Below are 17,421 nucleotides of genomic sequence, written 5' to 3' on the forward strand. Positions count from 1 at the left end.
TTTTTTTTTTTTAAGATTTTATTTATTTATTTGAGAGAGAGAGAATGAGAGACAGAGAGCACGAGAGGGAAGAGGGCAGAGGGAGAAGCAGACCCCCTGCTGAGCAGGGAGCCCGATGCGGGACTCGATCCCGGGACTCCAGGATCATGACCTGAGCCGAAGGCAGTCGCTTAACCAACTGAGCCACCCAGGCGCCCCCTTACATTTCTTATCATTAGTGTCAACACCTTAATTTTCTTTTTCTTTTTGCCTTTTTTTTCATTTGGTTAATAAAATAGTAAGCCTAAAATGTAATATACCCCAGTAACCAAACAATCACACAAACATTGTGGGAATATGTTGCTGTTACAGCCAGAACCGAACGTCTGGCTGATAAGCACTGTCACCACATGATTGTTCAGAATATTCATTCATCTGCTGAGAAAACAAAGTCCGTATTTGGCATGTGAAAAGTGATTTGTGAATTTTAGTGTACAGAGGTGAAATGGCTGAGGGTTTATTGCAGCCTACATTCCTAGCCTCCAGCTGTATCCAGTGCACCTCATCCATCCATCTGTCCTGCGTCTTCTCACTCAGGTGGAATACAACCCCCCCTCCTCCCTAGTTCTTCAGAACTGAAACCTGAAATTATCCCTGACATGACCTTTGATTTCATCCATGCACCTTGCTGATTTGACACCCTATGTCCTGAAACTACCCTACTCTCTCCACCCCGGTTACCACTTACCCTAGTTCAGCGCCGGGTCATTTTTCAACTGGTCTTTCAGACCCAGAAGCCCTTTCGTAGGCCTTTCTTCTTTCATCCGTCTTCTCTATCAGAGGTCAGCAAACTATAAAGGGGCAGATAGTAAATATAGTCTCCATTGTTACTCTGCCGTTGCGACAGCAGTCACTGATGCTTTGTAAACGGATGGATGTGACTGTGTTCCCATAAAACCTTATGGACACTGAAATTTGAATGTCATAGAATTTTCATGTGCTACAAAATATTACTCTTGTTTTGATTTTTAAAAAGCCATTAAAAAACGTAAGAGCTATTCATAGCTTGAAGGCCACAAAGTTCTACAGGCTGTAGTTTGCTGGCCCAAGTTCTGCAGGGTTACCAAAATGAGCTAACCAAAATACCAACCTAAACATTTCATCTGCATGCTGAAACCCATCATCAAAGGTTTGCCAACAGGGGCCAAAAAATAAGGGTTTTCTTCCTTGAAATGGTCTATTAATTCCTTTGTGATCACCGGTCCAGCCTCATTCTCCACAAGGGCAGGTCTTGCCCTGCACTCTTCAGAATACTGGTCTCCTTGCGTTCCCTGCTCACAGGGGCCAGGATCCTGACCTCTCTTCTTGGAACGACTTCCCCTTTACATTTCTTTCTTTTTCTCTTTTTACAACACATTTGAGTTGAGCTGCTTGTTTGCTCGCTCTGCTAAGAAGTTTGTTTCCTGCTGGCAGGACTGTGTGTTATTCTACTCTGTGTCCCCATCATCCCACTTCTAGCCTGGTGCCCTGTTAAAGTAGGCACTCAATAAATATTTGCTGAATACATGCACGCATGCACGCATGAATGAATGGACAAATGAATAAGTGGAATGGAATAGTTAAATGAGCCAACTGAGCTATTTTGCTAACAACCCTGACCACAGTGTTGGTGAGTTCACAGGTTGAAACCAGTACAGGCAGTTTTTAACATAGGAATGGGTCGAGTTTCAAAAGTTTGTTTGTGAGTTGGTTGTTGAGAACTTGGAATGCATTTTCCCATAGAAATGATGTTATAAATTATGCTTAACTGTTCATCCTTGTTCACAAAAGATGATTTGCTGCATCATGTTCCTGAAATACTGTGGAATTGAGATTTTTTTTTTTTGGAATTGGAATTTTTACAAATTAGAAAATAAAAACTGAGGTGTCACCTTTTACATGTTATTAAAATATCAGCCCATGGCTCATCTCAGGAAACTCTGAAAGGTATTTCTTGGCATTTTGTAATATTCTAAATAAAACAACACTGAATGCTGGGGTGCCTGGGTGGCTCAGTTGGTTGAGCATTGGACTTGTGATTTCAGCTCAGGTCATGATCTCAGGGTTGTGAGATCAAGCCCAAGTCGAGTCGGGCTCCAGGCTGGGCTCTGGGCTCTGGGCTCTGGGCTGTGGGGAGGTCTGTTTGAAGATTCTCTCCCTCTGCCCATCCCCCCACTCTTTCTCTAAAATAAATGTATCTTTAAAAAAACAACACTGAATGCTGGTGAAGGTTTAGTGTGGATAGAGAAGGCGGATAGATTCTGGAACATTCTATGGGAAACTGATTTCAAGAGCATCATTTCTTGACTCTTTTCATTATCACTTCAAAACTTAGTTTTCTTTGCCATCATAAATGTTTATTATTAGAACTTCTTTTGGGGGCACCCGGGTGGCTCAGTCGTTAAGCGTCTGCCTTCTGCTTGGGTAGTGGTCCGAGGGTCCTGGGATCGAGCCCCGCATTAGGCTCCCTGCTCAGCCGGAAGCCTGGTTCTCCCTCTCTCACCCCCACTGCTTGTGTTCCCTCTTTTGCTGTCTCTGTCAAATAAATAAAATCTTAAAAAAAAAAAAAAAAGAACTTCTTTTGGGCTCATCAGAAAAGATTATGTTGGGGTGCCTGGGTGGCTCAGTTGGTTAAGCATCTGCCTTTGGCTCAGGTCATCCTAGGTCCTGGGATCAAGCCCTGTGTCGGGCTCCCTGCTCAGCGGGAAGTCTGCTTCTCCCTCTCCTCCAGGCTGGCTCGTGCTCACTCACGCTTTCTGTTGCTATCTCTGTTTCTCTTTCTCAAATAAATAAATAAAAAATCTTCAAAAAAAAAAAAAAAGATTATGTCCATTTTTGACTTGGATGTAAATAATACATATTTTAGAGGCAAAAAATAATCTTAACCATTTACTTCTACCTTCTTCAGAAAAATTCCATTTTATCTTATCTTAACCTTTTCTCTTGCTTTAGAATTATTATTCTCCTTTTTTCCTCCCTTTTCCTCTTCATTTTTCTGATTCATCAGGATTTTTCTTGTGGTATTTAATTTCCTTGTAACTTGGCTATGAGATCACCAGTATGATCAATGATTAGACGACTAGTTTCAAGTCACTTTCATTTATTAATTGAATTGTTTATTAAATCTTTCCTCTGGGGGCGCCTGGGTGGCTCAGTTGTTGGGCGTCTGCCTTTGGCTCAGGTCATGATCCCAGGGTCCTGGGATGGAGCCCTGCATCGGGCTCCCTGCTCCGCGGGAAGCCTGCTTCTCCCTCTCCCACTCCCCCTGCTTGTGTTCCCTCCTTGCTGCATCTCTCTCTGTCAAATAAATAAATAAAATCTTTAAAAAAAAGAAAAATCTTTACTCTGTATGACATGTGTTTATTAAAACACATTCTAAATCTAAGGCAGAAGGCCATATTCTGTATCAGAGAAAACAGTGTGGACAAAGGGGAGTTAGTAGGAATGAAAGGAAGTTTGAAGAATAAAAACAAGGCTCAGTGTTCAGGAAACATGAATATCTAAGTCTTGGTAATAGGATATACTCACTGTAAAAATCCTAACATTATAGAAAATTTTAACGTTGACAAGAAAGCTTCCTTTTAAACTCCCCCATTAACATGAGATATATACGTCCAGATTTTTTTCGTGTATATATGAACAATTTATTATTAATAATGATTCCTACCAAATTGGGATCATATCTTATTTCATCAAATCAAATATTTTCAAATGAAGATGAATCATTATTTTATGTATCACTAAAAAAAGAAGAAAATTTTGCCAATTTAACTTTGACACACTGTACCAGATATGTACATTGATTATTCTTCCACGTTCATTCTCCACCCTTCTCTACCTGCTCTCTGCCTGGGAAGGCTGGTCTGTGTGGACCGAGTCAATGGCCTCTTGGTTTTTGTCTTCAGTTGGGCGTGGCCAGTGGAGAACCCCTGAGGGAGATCAGAGGTAAGGAGAGGAGTAAGGAAGGAGGATTTATTCATATAGCTCTGTCCCAGAGTACCTTGTTCTGAATGTTCTCCTTGATAGAAGGGTGCTTTCTTCTCAAGATGGCAAACTCTTTTTAAAAATTTATTTTAAAATTCCAATGTAATTAACATACAGTGTTATATTAGTTGTATTAGTGTACAATATAGTGATTCAGCAATCATATACATTACTTAGTACTCACCACAATCATTGTACTCTTAATCCCCTTCACCTACTTCACCCAATCCCCCTCCACCCCACCTCCCCTCTGGTAACCACCAGTTTGTTCTCTATAGTTAAGAGTCTGTTTTGTGTTTGTCTCTACATTATACTCTCTGGATCCATCCATGTTGTTGCAAGTGGCAGGATTGCATTCTTTTTTATGGCTGAGTAACATTGTATTATATATGTGTGTGCATACGTATGCATATGTATACATATATATACATACACAGTTATGTATATATATATATACATATACCATTATATGTAAACACACACACACATACACCACATCTTCTTTACCCAGTCATTTATTAATGGACACTTGGGTTGCTTTCATATTTTGGTTATTGAAAATAATGCAATAAACATAAGGGTGCATTATCTTTTTGAATTAGTGTTTTCATATTTTTTTGGTAAATACCCAGGAGTGGAATTACTGGATTATATGGTAATTCTATTTTTAATGTTCTTGAGGAATATCCATGCTGTTTTCTACAGGGGCCGCACCAGTTTGCATTCAAGGTGGCAAACTCTTATCTATGTGACTGACTCTTTCCTTATTTGGTTCCATCTTTACCTTTATATTTAGTTCCCTTATTAAAGCTTCTTCAAATTATCCTAATTTGAATATATCATCTGTTTCTTTTTGGGACTTTGACTGATATGTAATGATTGATTGTATGATGCATCCTAATTTCCAAGATGAAGCTTTTGGAATTGATGCTATTCTACAACTTTCTCCCTTCACCTTAAGATCTGTGTTGGTATGTTACCACAAAGAACTGCATACAAATGTTCACGGTAGCATTATTCATAATAGCTGAAAAGTAGAAACAGCTCAAATGTTCATCAGCTGGAGAATGAACAAGCAAGTGTGGTATATCCATATAATGGAATACTATTCAACAATAAAAAGGAATGGATTCTGAAACATGCTTTATCGTAGATAAACCTCAAAAAATAATTATAAGTATAAGAATCCAGGCACAGAAGATCACACAGTGTGATTCCAGTTGTATGAAATGTCCAAAAAGTCAAATCAGTGGAGACAGACAGTTGATTAGTATTTGCCCAGGTTGATGATGGGAACAGGGATTAACCATATGGCACCATGGATACTACCGGGGTGATGGCAATGTTCTAATTCTAGATTATGGTGATTGTTACACACCTTGGTAAATTTACTAAAAATCATTGAGTCATATACTTAAAATGGGTGAGTTTTATGGTATGTGAATTTTACTTCAATAAAGTTGTTTTTGTGAAAGTACACGTTGGAAATCTTTTTATGTCAGTAGCTGTGACTATAACTGTAACCCATATGTTTAATGTTTTTGTATATAATTTTGTTTTCCTACCATGCAATACAGTGTACAACCTCAGTCCCTTTCCACATTCCCTGCCCCATTCCCAAATAATCTATTTGCATAAAAGCACTCAAAGTGCTATAAACCCTGTCAAAGATTCTGTAGGTAAGAGTTAGTAACCATAGCAGAGAAGTCTGCTGTCCCAAGTCTCTCCAGGCCTTTCCTCCAACCAGGGGCTCCCGCATCCACGGATACTTTCCACTCCGTGCAGGGCCAACCTGGGGTGCTCTGCCCTTCCCTTTTCTCTCTCCCCTCCCCTACCTTCCAAAACTCCATCTCCCTCCCTCCTCTGCCCTTCCCTTCCCTTCCCTCACTGTCTCAGGCAAACACATTATAGATCATGCTTACTGCAGAATAGTTCTTTCTTTGGGCTCGGGGTATTCTAATATAGTTGCTAAGAAAAATAGGATCATGTTTATATTAATTACATTCCTTCTTCTGTTTAGTTGTTGCGTAGTATTTCATTTTATGGATGAAATAAGCTTTTTATTTAAGTTTTCTTCTGAATAAGTTCCTTGTGAGTCCCGTATCTTCACATGAGAATGTAAGGGGTCCCTACTGTTGAATTCAGATTAGATTTAGATTGGATAATGTTTATCTACAAGTGTGCTTACCCCGTGCCCTCCCACATTGCCAAGGATAATCAAGAGTTGGCTGTAACTTACACTTTGATTTGAAACATGTGATTAATTATATATAAACGTTATTTCCTGTTAATTGGTGTTTTCAGTATAAATGGCCTGAGTTAAAAATTTTTTCCAGGGCTTACTTTATAACCAGAATTGATTTCCTATGGCAATAAAAATAAAAGGTACTGAAATTTGTCATAGGAATCTGAATGGCAGTTGGATTTAATGTAACTGTGTCGTTTAATTAAAGTGCCTACTGTGCTGGGCAGCAGCAGTATATTAGGAGAATCCTTCATAGTTCTCTGCTCTCAAGGACTTTTACAGGCATGTAAAAAACTAAGGTATAAATGACCCACAGTAAATGTCAGGAGCCTGACAAGGCAGGAAGAAATAGAAGGAACTCCCTAATCAGTTGGCATGTAAAGCTAGTCTAGTTGAAAGTGATTTGGGAAGTATTATTTAAAAAAATTTTTTTAAGATAAATTGACATAATAAGAAAAAGTTGGGTTTGAGAGAGACCTTTGAAATAAATCTAATCAATGCCATTATTTTACAAATGGAGAAACTGAGGTGTAAACTGATGGAGGAACTTTATAAGGCCACACAGATTGGAGTAAAGGAGCCAGGACTCAGATGAAAATTCATAGACTGATTTAGGACTGCTGCTTCCTCTGGTAGTGTGCTAGACCATGTAAATGAAGCTAAATTAAGTTAATGAAAATGAGGCTAATTAAGTTAATGAAAAAGACATGGAGTCTTTGCTCTGGAAATCTATCAAACCGACAGTGAGTGGCATGGAAACATCTGGGTGTGGAAATGGCAGAATTCTGGCAGAATTCCTGAGCTATTATGGTTCATGTTGCTTTCATGGAACCCTGGACTGTCATGGTTGAAGTAACCCCCAACACTCATGGAATTTCTCTTTAAAGCTCTGTGTTGAATTTAAACTTTTAAAATGTTGGCACCAATTCGACAACTCTGATCAAAATGAACAACCATATTGACAAACCCCAGTCCTTATTAGAACCTTTTTATTCCCTCCCTGGCTTCCCATTGGCACATAATAGCTCACCATAGAGATGCTTAAAAGTGGGTACATTTGCATCTTCACAAAGCTACACTTGCTGTTATCAGTTAACTGTCACTGCATAACTAACAGTTACCAAAACTTGGTCACTTAAAACAATACATGTTTGTTATTTCTCAGAATTCTGTGGTTTGGCTGAGAGATTCTTCTGGTCTGGGCTGGCTCAGCTGGGGCTGGATGACCTAGGATGTCTCACATATCTGAGTCCTTCACTGGGATAATTGGGATAGAACCCCTCTCAAGGTGGCCTCTTGATCTCAAGGATGCTAGACCAGACTTCTTCACGTGGTAATCGCAGGGTTCCCGGTAGCAATACGCCCTAGTGCTTAACCACTTTTCAAGCCCCTGCTTGGTCACTTTTGCGAATGTCTCATTGGCCAAAGCGAGTTGCATGGTCAAGCACAGATTCAAGGAGTACACAGATTTCATGTTTTGGTGGGAAGAATGGCAATATCACCTGCACGTGCCGGGCATACTATAGGGTACTTTCTGTTTACGGAGGAAAAGAGGACTCTGCTTGGTGGGAAATTCTCTACACAAAGCAAGGAGATTCAGGTGGTGGTCAGGCAAAAAGGACAGATCTTCATTACAGAGTTTTCTGGCACAGCATGGCAGGGGCAGCCTAGATGCCATGGAGCACAGTTGACTGGAGTCCCTGGCTGTTGTCAGAGCTCAGAGAGACTGGGGGGAACAGGCAGAGTATCCAGATGGCTGCAGGGAGCCTCAGGATGGTGACTGCGGGCCCCATGGACCAAGGAGGACCAGAGGAAAAACGGGTCCGCATGGCTGCGTGAGTGCTGTCCATGGTCCGCTCCAATGTCCAGGAGATAGACGGGGCCTGAACAGTCCCCATAGATGATGTTTGAATGATGCCTGGGAGAGGAGCTGTGCCTGAAGCCCTGCTCATTACCGCCAGGCAAAGGCATCCGTAGGATGGCTCATGGCCAGGCATGTACTCACCCAACAGACTGCCTCCCTCCTGTACCTGCAGACTTGACTTGCTCATCTTCTCTACATGGGGTGGACACCCTGTTCAGCATCCAAGGATACTTTAAGTCCCCTTATTCCCTACCTCAAAGAGTAGAGAGTGGCATTCTGGACAGCCAGGGCGATGGTGGCAGTTATGGGATGGAAGCGATGCCGCTCGCCCGGCGTCTGTACTTGGGTAAATCTCACTGGCTCCTTGCCTCCTCCCACCCTACACACTAAGGCCTTGCATGGAGGATAGGAGGAAGGTGTGGCTGTTGTTCTTAAGTCTACTAACGTGCCTCTGGGCAGGGAGAGTAGGAGAAAGTTACATGAGTGGGGTCTTTTCTCTGGTGGGGCAGGAAGGACAGATTTCCCGGATTAAAATCGGAAAGCAAGGTTTGCAGAGAAGAAGAAGGATTTCTGACGATAGGCCTGGCACTTGTCGAGTGCTAGCTATGGGCAATACTGGGCAGTGTGTAGCAAAAAGTGTTTCATTCGGTCCCAAAAGAACCTTAAAAATTTATGTAAGTGTTTCCTTATTGTTGGTGAGGAAACTGAGACCCAGAGCAGCTAAACACCCCAGGCATACCCACTGAACTAGGGTGAAGACGAGCCTTGTGTTTTCCATCGTGGCTCTATGGGCAGGTGGGGAGGAGGCATCTGAATGGGGTGGGGTTATTGCTGATCAAGGACTGAAGTAGCTTTGGGGATCCTGCTGGTAGGGGACTCCACCCCATAGCTCTTTGCCCTTAATTCTCCTCCATCCACACCCTCTCCTTATGCATGGCCCTCCAGGGTCCCCCATCCTATTCCCTGTCTCCAGATTTCTGTCTCTGTTCCCCATTGACCTCCGCAGCTCGGCTTGAACAGGTAACCATTAGTAACTTGGAGCTGAAGGAATCTCTAAATCAGGTATCTGTCAAGTGGCAAAAAGAATGTTGTTGCAGGTCCAAGAAAATGACATGGGCTCATGGAGAAATGTCAAGTTTAAATTTCAAGCCTACTTTCTCATAGAAATGCTGTGACATGAGTATTTCATTTCTGTTGCTAGAAATTAATTTTAAATGATGGTTTTTAAAAAGGCTTTTATTTCTTCTCTCTCTATGGGAGGTTGTACCCTAGGTTAAAAACTAGAGAGATGTAATAAATAGGGTTTCCAAATAATTTATCATCCAAACTGAGTGCTTTTGAGAGTGGAAGAGGGTGCTATTAATAATACCCCAGGACTATCCCAGATAAACAGGGATGTATAGCCACCGTACATAAGGAAATTTTAGGACAGAACACCTTTGAAAGCTGGGAACTACTCGCGCGTATTTTATAATTTGATGACAAGTTGTTTTAGGTAGTGTCTTAATAATTTTAAAGAAAATCCACGCATGTCTCCAGGGCAAACTTCTAAACAGTGAAAGGAAAAGTAACTTTTTGGCTTGCTTGTTAATAATAGCCTCAGAGCTTTCAAATTGCCAGTAAGTTTCTCTTGTCTGGTTCGCACATTTGGATTCTGTCTTTCATACTGAACATTTGCAAACTATCCAAATATAAACATCTCTAATGAAGCAGTAAGATACTGAGGCGAAACAATGTCCAACGTGTGAATTATTGCACCATCCATAACTCAGACTGAAGTGTGACTTTTTGTGATTGCAAGAATGGCTGTTTGCCAAGTTGTAGAACAAAAAACCCTGGTAATTACAGCCCTAAATAATTCATATTATCTTTAAATGTCTATTTTTAAGTCGGTAGAAACTAAAAAATAAAAACCCAAATAGTAAGACCTCATCTTCAGATTCTTAAGTTTATTTAAATAACTAGTGTTTATGCTAGATAGCCTGAAAGGTGTTTGTTTCTTTTCGTAGTGATTTTTAAAGAAATATTATTAGTGGATATTAGAGGGGGGTTATATAACTACGAAATGTCTTTCTTTAGTGAAAGACTTCTGATAAATAAATATATGTCAAGAAGAATTCTATACACTAGAAAATGATGTATCAGACCTTCTGAATTTCTTTTTTTTTTTTTAAAGATTTTTTATTTATTTATTTGAGAGAGAGAGAATGAGAGGGAGCACATGAGAGTGGGGAGGGTCAGAGGGAGAAGCAGACTCCCTGCTGAGCAGGGAGCCCGATGCGGGACTCGATCCAGGGACTCCAGGATCATGACCTGAGCCGAAGGCAGTTCCTTAACCAACTGAGCCACCCAGGCGCCCAGACCTTCTGAATTTCTTTAGAAAATTTAGGTTTATATTTTCCTGTTTTTAATCATAGTTAAACTGTGATACCTTTGACATGAATTATTTGCACTTATAGGTTTGGAATACCTAAGGTATATGTAGGACAAGCTCTAGGCAAAACCATGAAACAGGTAAAATTCAACAACACTCGACAGTTATGTGTTTGTTTTCTGCACTCGAGGTACTGTGGATGCTCCTAGCTCCAGATTTTTCTATGTATCTCCCGTCTGGTCCCCAGCATTTCTTTATCCCATCTCTTTGCCTTAGGATTCTGATCTCTACTCAACCTAGAGGTTGTTAATAAGTGATACTGGTTCACATTTTCTCCTATGCTACCTTTTTTTTTTTTTTTTTTTTTTTACTTTGTAAGATATCTTTTAGAAAAGTGACTTAGAGTGAGTAGTTATCTCGGCACCATGGCAAAATCAGTTATGAGGCAAGAATTTTAGGGGCCAGGATATCTTTCTCAGCCACCCCTCATATCCCCTTTCATGAATGTCTAGGCCACCTACTCCTCTTTCATTATGCAACTGACCAGAGTCCTTCTAGTTCACTTGGACATAAGAGCATATCTTTAAGAATAAGAAACAATCCCATGAAAAGATTTACTGAAATGTGGGGCTTTTGAGAAAGAACATAGTGATTGCTGGCTTCGCTCCATAAATCACTATATTTCCCTGAAGGTAGTGATAATCAATGTGCTTTGCCTCTCCGCTTCAGCAGGAAGAATGGAGGAGGAAATATTTCACATTGATTTGTCTCATCCAGGACCCAAGCTGTGGTGGGAGTTCGTGAATTCTGAAGAATGGCTGATACATCTGCTGGAAACATTCAGCATTTGGAAAACTCTTGTCTTTCTGTCACATAGCTTATTCAGTATTGCCTTTTTTTTTTTTTTCCCTCTCTGTACCAACTGTACTTAGAGAGAGAGAGAGAAACCTTCAGACTGACCAAGAATACTTTCCATGTGAAGGCTTCTTACTATGTCTCTGGGATTGCTGGCTTCCTGAACTCACCGAGTCCTGGTGGTATTTTCCTTTTGCACCCTGGGAAAGGTTGGTTTCATAGAAGCTGAATGAGATCTTAAGAACCAGCATGCTCATGATGTTTTATTTTATTCTTCAGGACACTAGGGTTCTCTAGGGTGTCCTGGAAGCTATGGGGGGCAGGGGATTGAGTGCATTAAGAAGGAAATCTCCCTTGTTTTGGCCCCAGCACCTTTGCTTTGATCTGTTTTCTAAATTTACCTGTGTGTGAGATTTCTCTCGACCATGTCATCCAAAAATGGAGAGCTTTTGGTCTATGTGAAGTGATTAGCCCCAAGTGTTCCAACTAGTTAATGGCAGGGACTAGGTCTGGAATGTGGCTCCCGATCCCCTGGCTCTCCTGTCTTATTTTATTGTTACAACTTATGAAAAGGAAACCAGGGCATAAGCTGCCAATGAACAGGTAAATAGAATCATGAAGAGAACATTCATAATGAAGAAAGAAGCCTTTAAAATTTTTTTTAATTGAGGTGTGCTTGACATATATTAGCTTTAGTGATTCGAGAATTTATGTACAGTATACATTATGAAATGCTCACCATGAGAAGTGTGGTTACCATCTGGCACCAAACAAGGTTTTTATAATTTTGTTGACTCTATTCCCTGTGCTGTACTTTTCCTCTCCATAACTTATTTGATAACTGGAAGTTTGTACCTCTTCATCTCCTTCCCCTATTTTGCCTGTCCCCTCACCCCTCCCCTCGGGCAACCACCTGAAAAAAAGAACCACTAATTTAAAAAGATACATGCACCCCTATGTTTATTGCAGCATTATTTACAATAGCCAAGATATGGAAACAACCCAAGTGCTCATCCATAGTTGAATGGATAAAGAAGATGTAGCATATATATACACAATGGAATGCTACACAGCCCTAAAAAAAAAAAAAATGAGATCTTGCCATTTGTAGCAGTGTGGATGGGAGTATTATGCTAAGTGAAGTAAGTCAGACAGGGAAAGAAATACCACATGATTTCACTTATATGTGGAATCTAAAAAACAAATGAACAAATGAAAGAAAAATAGAAATAGACTCAAATACAAAGAATAAACTAGAAGTAAGCCTTTTTAGAGAATGCTTGACTTCAGTGAATTTGGGAATAGAAATGAAAACACGGGTGATTTATTTTTTATTTTTTTGCATAAGCCTATCAAATTGGCAAAGAAGATAACACTCAGTGGATAAGCAGAATACGTTGAGTTTGGAGTTCTCATCGTGTGCTTTGGGGGCCATATTTATGTAGAAAGCTTGCAAAATATTTAAGATACATTCACCCTATCAACTGGTAAACTCTGGTACAGCCTAGCAGATGTTTACAAGCCACATCTTTTCTGACTGGTTCGTGTGTGCTTGCTGACTAGGGGGTGTTCATGCTGTCGAGGATTAAGTGTTGCCTCTCATTCCCGCATGTAGCCTAACAATCCCTCTTCCAGAAATTGATGCTAAGAAAACAATTTGAAATACAGTAAAATATATGTGAATAGAAATGTTTTTTGCAGTATTTTTTTTAGTGAAAAATCATCTCTACCTTAAATGCACAACAGTAAAGGAAAAGTTAAGCAAACTGGTAATGTCTGTATGGTGAAATATTAAAATTAAGTATACAAATAGCTTTTTGAGAAGTGTTAAAACCATTTTAATATACATTAAGTGAATAGAACTTCATATAAGGTGTAGGCTGGAATGCTTTCAAAATATGAATGGATACATGGGGCACCTGGGTGGCTCAGTCAGTTGAGCGTCCGACTCTTAGTTTTGGCTCAGGTCATGATCTCAGGGTCATGGGATTGAGCCCCGCATCAGGCTCCACACTCAGTGCGGAGTCTGCTTAAGACTCTCTCTCCCTCTCCCTTTGCCCCTCTGCCCCACACTTGCTCACTCTCTCTCTCTCAAATAAATCTTTAAAAAATATGAATAGGTATAGAGAAGTCTAGAGAGAATAACCTAAAATGCTATGATTGTCTCTGGGCAGTGAGATTATGAGTAATTATTAATTTCTTCTTTGACTTTTAAAATATTTCCCCAGTTTTCCACATTGTGTATGTGTTACTTTCTTAAAAGGGAGAATGAATTTTTTCTCTTTTTGACCATTGAAGGTGACACCCAAATCCAGGTCCTGGGTTATTTTCTGATATAACCCAGGCATGACGAAAGGGCCAGAGTCTGCCTTCACTGCCCTGTTTTGGTTCTGTGAACAGAGAGATTTCTACACATCATTTGGGGTTCAGCACACTCCTACTTGTCTACTGGCAACAATTGCTCCCTGAGTCTTTCAAGTTAGCATCAAGGAACTCTGGCTTTATGTTGGGGAGAGTATAATGGCAGTGTTGGGCTTCAAAGAGGATGCATCAACATAAAGACACTTTCTTCTAGCTCACAAAAAGGAGAAGCCCTGGGTTTCAGCCCTGGCTACCTCATTTCCTATCTATGCAACTGACCAAATTTGGAAACTCTCTGAGCCTCAGTTTTTTTCATCTGCCAAATGAGAATGATGATACCTCCTTTATGGTGTTATTAAAGCAAGAGAAGACAGGTAATGTGGATAACATAATGCATGAGGTTGATGTAAAAGACACCTTCAATCTGTGTTTGTTAACATTGCTTCACTTCCTCTGGGCCTCCTCCCTTTATTGTGGGAGTTGTTTAAGGGGGAAGGTACTTGGGCTTTGACCGTGTACAGTGGAGACTTGGGTAGATATAATCCTAAGAGTCAGAAGGGTAGTCCTAGATGAGTAGATCCTTCTGGCAATTCAGGAGAACAACAAATGGTGATTGCTGTTTTTCAGGGGCTGTGGACTGCTATGGTTAAGCACTTTGTGTATGTTTATGTGTGTGTCTCAGGGGATATATAAAAATCACAGTCATTTGTCTTCAGTAGCTGGAGGTCCAACTCTTTATTATGTTATTTGTGACTTGGAGAAGGCGCCCAGCACAAAGTAAGTTTCAGAGCTGCTGAGGAACCATTTCTTCTGCGTCTCCTCACTCCACTGCCCGGTGCCCTAAATCTGTCTCCCTCTTTGCCCTTCTAGAAAACCGCTGTCAAATCCTCATCCTCCGTATTGGAAAGAGTAACACCATTAACAGGTTTTGATGTTCCCTTTCTTAGGTGCATTTGCCTTTAATTAGAAGGCTTGTAGCTAAGAATATGGGCTCTGATGGAGGAATTCTGAGGTCCAGTTAGCAGGAAAGGATTTGGACATAGGGAGACCATCTAGAAAGGCCTTGAAATAACTTCTGAGGAAGCCTCCTGTTTGGACTATTGACTTTTTAAAAGAAGGAAGAAATGCTGGTCTCAGAAGCTCTGGGTGCTTAGGGAGGGCCATCACTTTTGGTGGGTGTTCTCTGGCTCTCATTCCTTTGTGCCCTTGGCCTGAGTTATCTCACTTCTCCAAACATCACTGGCCATATTTGCTGGGAAGGTGGTCAGGTAGAGATCCTTGCAGACCTGAGGGCTCATGTTGGAAGAACCTAATACGAAGTCAGGTCAGATGCCAATGTGTAAATAGGATGCAAATGACTCATTAAATAATCAAAAATGGAATCAGTGTTTACTGCCTCCTGGAACCTAGTCTGGGAACCTGGACAAGAAATTGGCACATGCATCTACGATGAAGGAACCACAGCACAGGATTTAAATGCCATTAATTCCAAAGGAACAATTAATTTAAAGGGAGCTTAATTCACAGTTTACAGACTTAGCATCTGCTTCTTTAGCATATGCATTAAAAGGAAACTAGTGGCAGATTTATAAAAATGTCAGATAATTTATGATATATGTACTGATCTCTTTTTGCATAATCCAGTTTTCTTTTTCTTCTCTTGATTCTCACTGAGGTATTGTTTCAGAACAGAATGTGTACTTAGACCCTGTGTCTTTTAGGAATTAAATATTCTAAGTTGAAAGAATTTATATTTTTTTGCATGCCATTTTATCACCAGAATTTCTGGAACCCCTTTTTTTAAAAAATTTAAATCAGTGAATTGAAAATTTTCCATTTGTGTATTTTCCTTAGGATGTCCAAGCAATATATTTGAGCTGAGATTCATGAGTTGTGTTTTCTAAGTAGATGCAAGATGGGAGGGCTATTTCATTTCCTGATAACAAGAACTCAAATGCTTCTTATTGTAATATGAAGAAATACACATGTTATTCCTTTATATTTTGCATATTTGTATCTACCTTTATTTTACAGGGACCAACTATTATTTAACTGATTTTTCTTCTAGAGATGTCCTTGCTCCAAAAGTTTTTCATGGTCTTACCTACTTAAGTAAAATTTCCTGCAGAGGTCCAAATATATCAAAATATGAGGGTTATAACTGAGATAGAGATGTGGAAATCTAAGTGTTTTTTTTAATTTATAGGAGTGTTTAAGTTATTTTTCTATATGAAAATGTGTGTGTGTGTCTGTGTGTCTGTGTTTTAGCTGGGTGCTCAGACTAAGATTTCTGTCCCTTGCTAAAGGCTTAAGAACATAATTCATTTGAAATAAGGATCTTTCAGTATTTTCCAATGATGAATTTTGGGTATAGAATTTTTCAATAACATTTATTGAAAATCTCACCCTTCAGGAATCACTCCTTGTGTTAAAACTATATAGCTCCTAAATATAGTGATACACTTGCCTGTAATTAGAATATCATGAGCATATGAAAGACTTTATTTATTTATTTATTTATTTTGGATTTTACCACCTCTTTTCAAAAAGAATTTGAAGCTATTTACAAAAAGAAAAGAAGACCTATCTGGCATGATTAATAAATAAGAACAGTTAGGGGCACATTGGTGGGGGGTGAGAATACAGGTGGTCAATAGGAGGAAACAGTGCTGAGTGAGGTGTGAGCAGAATTGCTGAGGGCATTCAGGATTTTGTATTCCATGAGCCCTTCCTGGAATTTCACCACGTGAAAGCGATACTTCGTTTTCCCATTCTGTTGTGGGTGATTTCTTCAGTGACACTGGTTTGCCACTCCCACCTCCCATCCTTTGCCAGACTTGAAGATAAGGTAAAAACTAGGTAGTAAGTTCTTGATGATATGTAGACAGGTTTAGGTTGGAGGTTAAGAAGGGAGAGTCCGTGGTGGAATGTGGCCTGTAGCACCTGTGTTTTGTTAATTCCACGTAGTGTTAAGAAAAAATAACAGAGCTAACATTTAGAAGTGAGAGGATTGCATATCAAAATTCAGACCTTCAGCTTCTCGCGGGAAGCTGAAAGAGCAACCAGCCATATCCAGCCCTCCCTCTCTCCTACATGAAGGCAGCTGGCCCCTGTGCTCCAGATGGATTCATGCTCCTCTCCCCTGCCTGGCCTGGGTGGGCATTTGGGAGTAAGACCCCTGACTCAGACAGCCCTGCTTGCAGAGAGCTCGCAGTCTTTCTAACAGTGAGTGGCGGTAAGTATTGCATAGTCTGAGCATGTTGCCCAGAGACTTTTGTACAGTGTTTGCCTTGTTAGAGACTTCCCTCACCCATACCTGTGCAGAGCACACACAATGCTCTTTGTGCCATAATTCATCTCAGACGACACCTCCTCATTCACTATTCATTCACTCACTCACTCCTTCATTTATCATTTATTACAAAAACTTTTCTATCAAGTATACTACCGAAACTCAGGTCCAGAGAGTGCTGTCTATCATTGATGTTTTAGAAAATGCTTTAGAAATACTGTACGACAGACAGGATTTGGGATAATCGTAGATGCATAGAGTCTGCTCTGAATTTTCAGTGGAAGAAACTGCTTGTGTTGGTTTTTTGATATGGGCACCTGATGACCTCAGTGGACTAGAAGATCCTACACTCCTGTCAGCACCCAGCTTACTCTTAGGGATGGAAGAGCAAAGAGTCTGTAGATACTGAGGGTTGGAGCTGAGCCATA

General features: G+C 40.3%; 1 protein-coding gene across 6 annotated transcripts in view; it reads left to right on the forward strand.

Moving 5' to 3' along the window:
• GLIS3 (GLIS family zinc finger 3) overlaps positions 1-17,421 on the forward strand; it is a 445,030-nt gene that overhangs the window by 89,628 nt on the left and 337,981 nt on the right. The gene's annotated exons all lie outside the window — the stretch shown is intronic.

The sequence above is a fragment of the Leptonychotes weddellii genome, chromosome 14 (genome assembly GCF_054177405.1).
Source record: "Leptonychotes weddellii isolate Sample4059 chromosome 14, ASM5417740v2, whole genome shotgun sequence".
NCBI classification, from domain to species: Eukaryota; Metazoa; Chordata; class Mammalia; order Carnivora; family Phocidae; genus Leptonychotes; species Leptonychotes weddellii.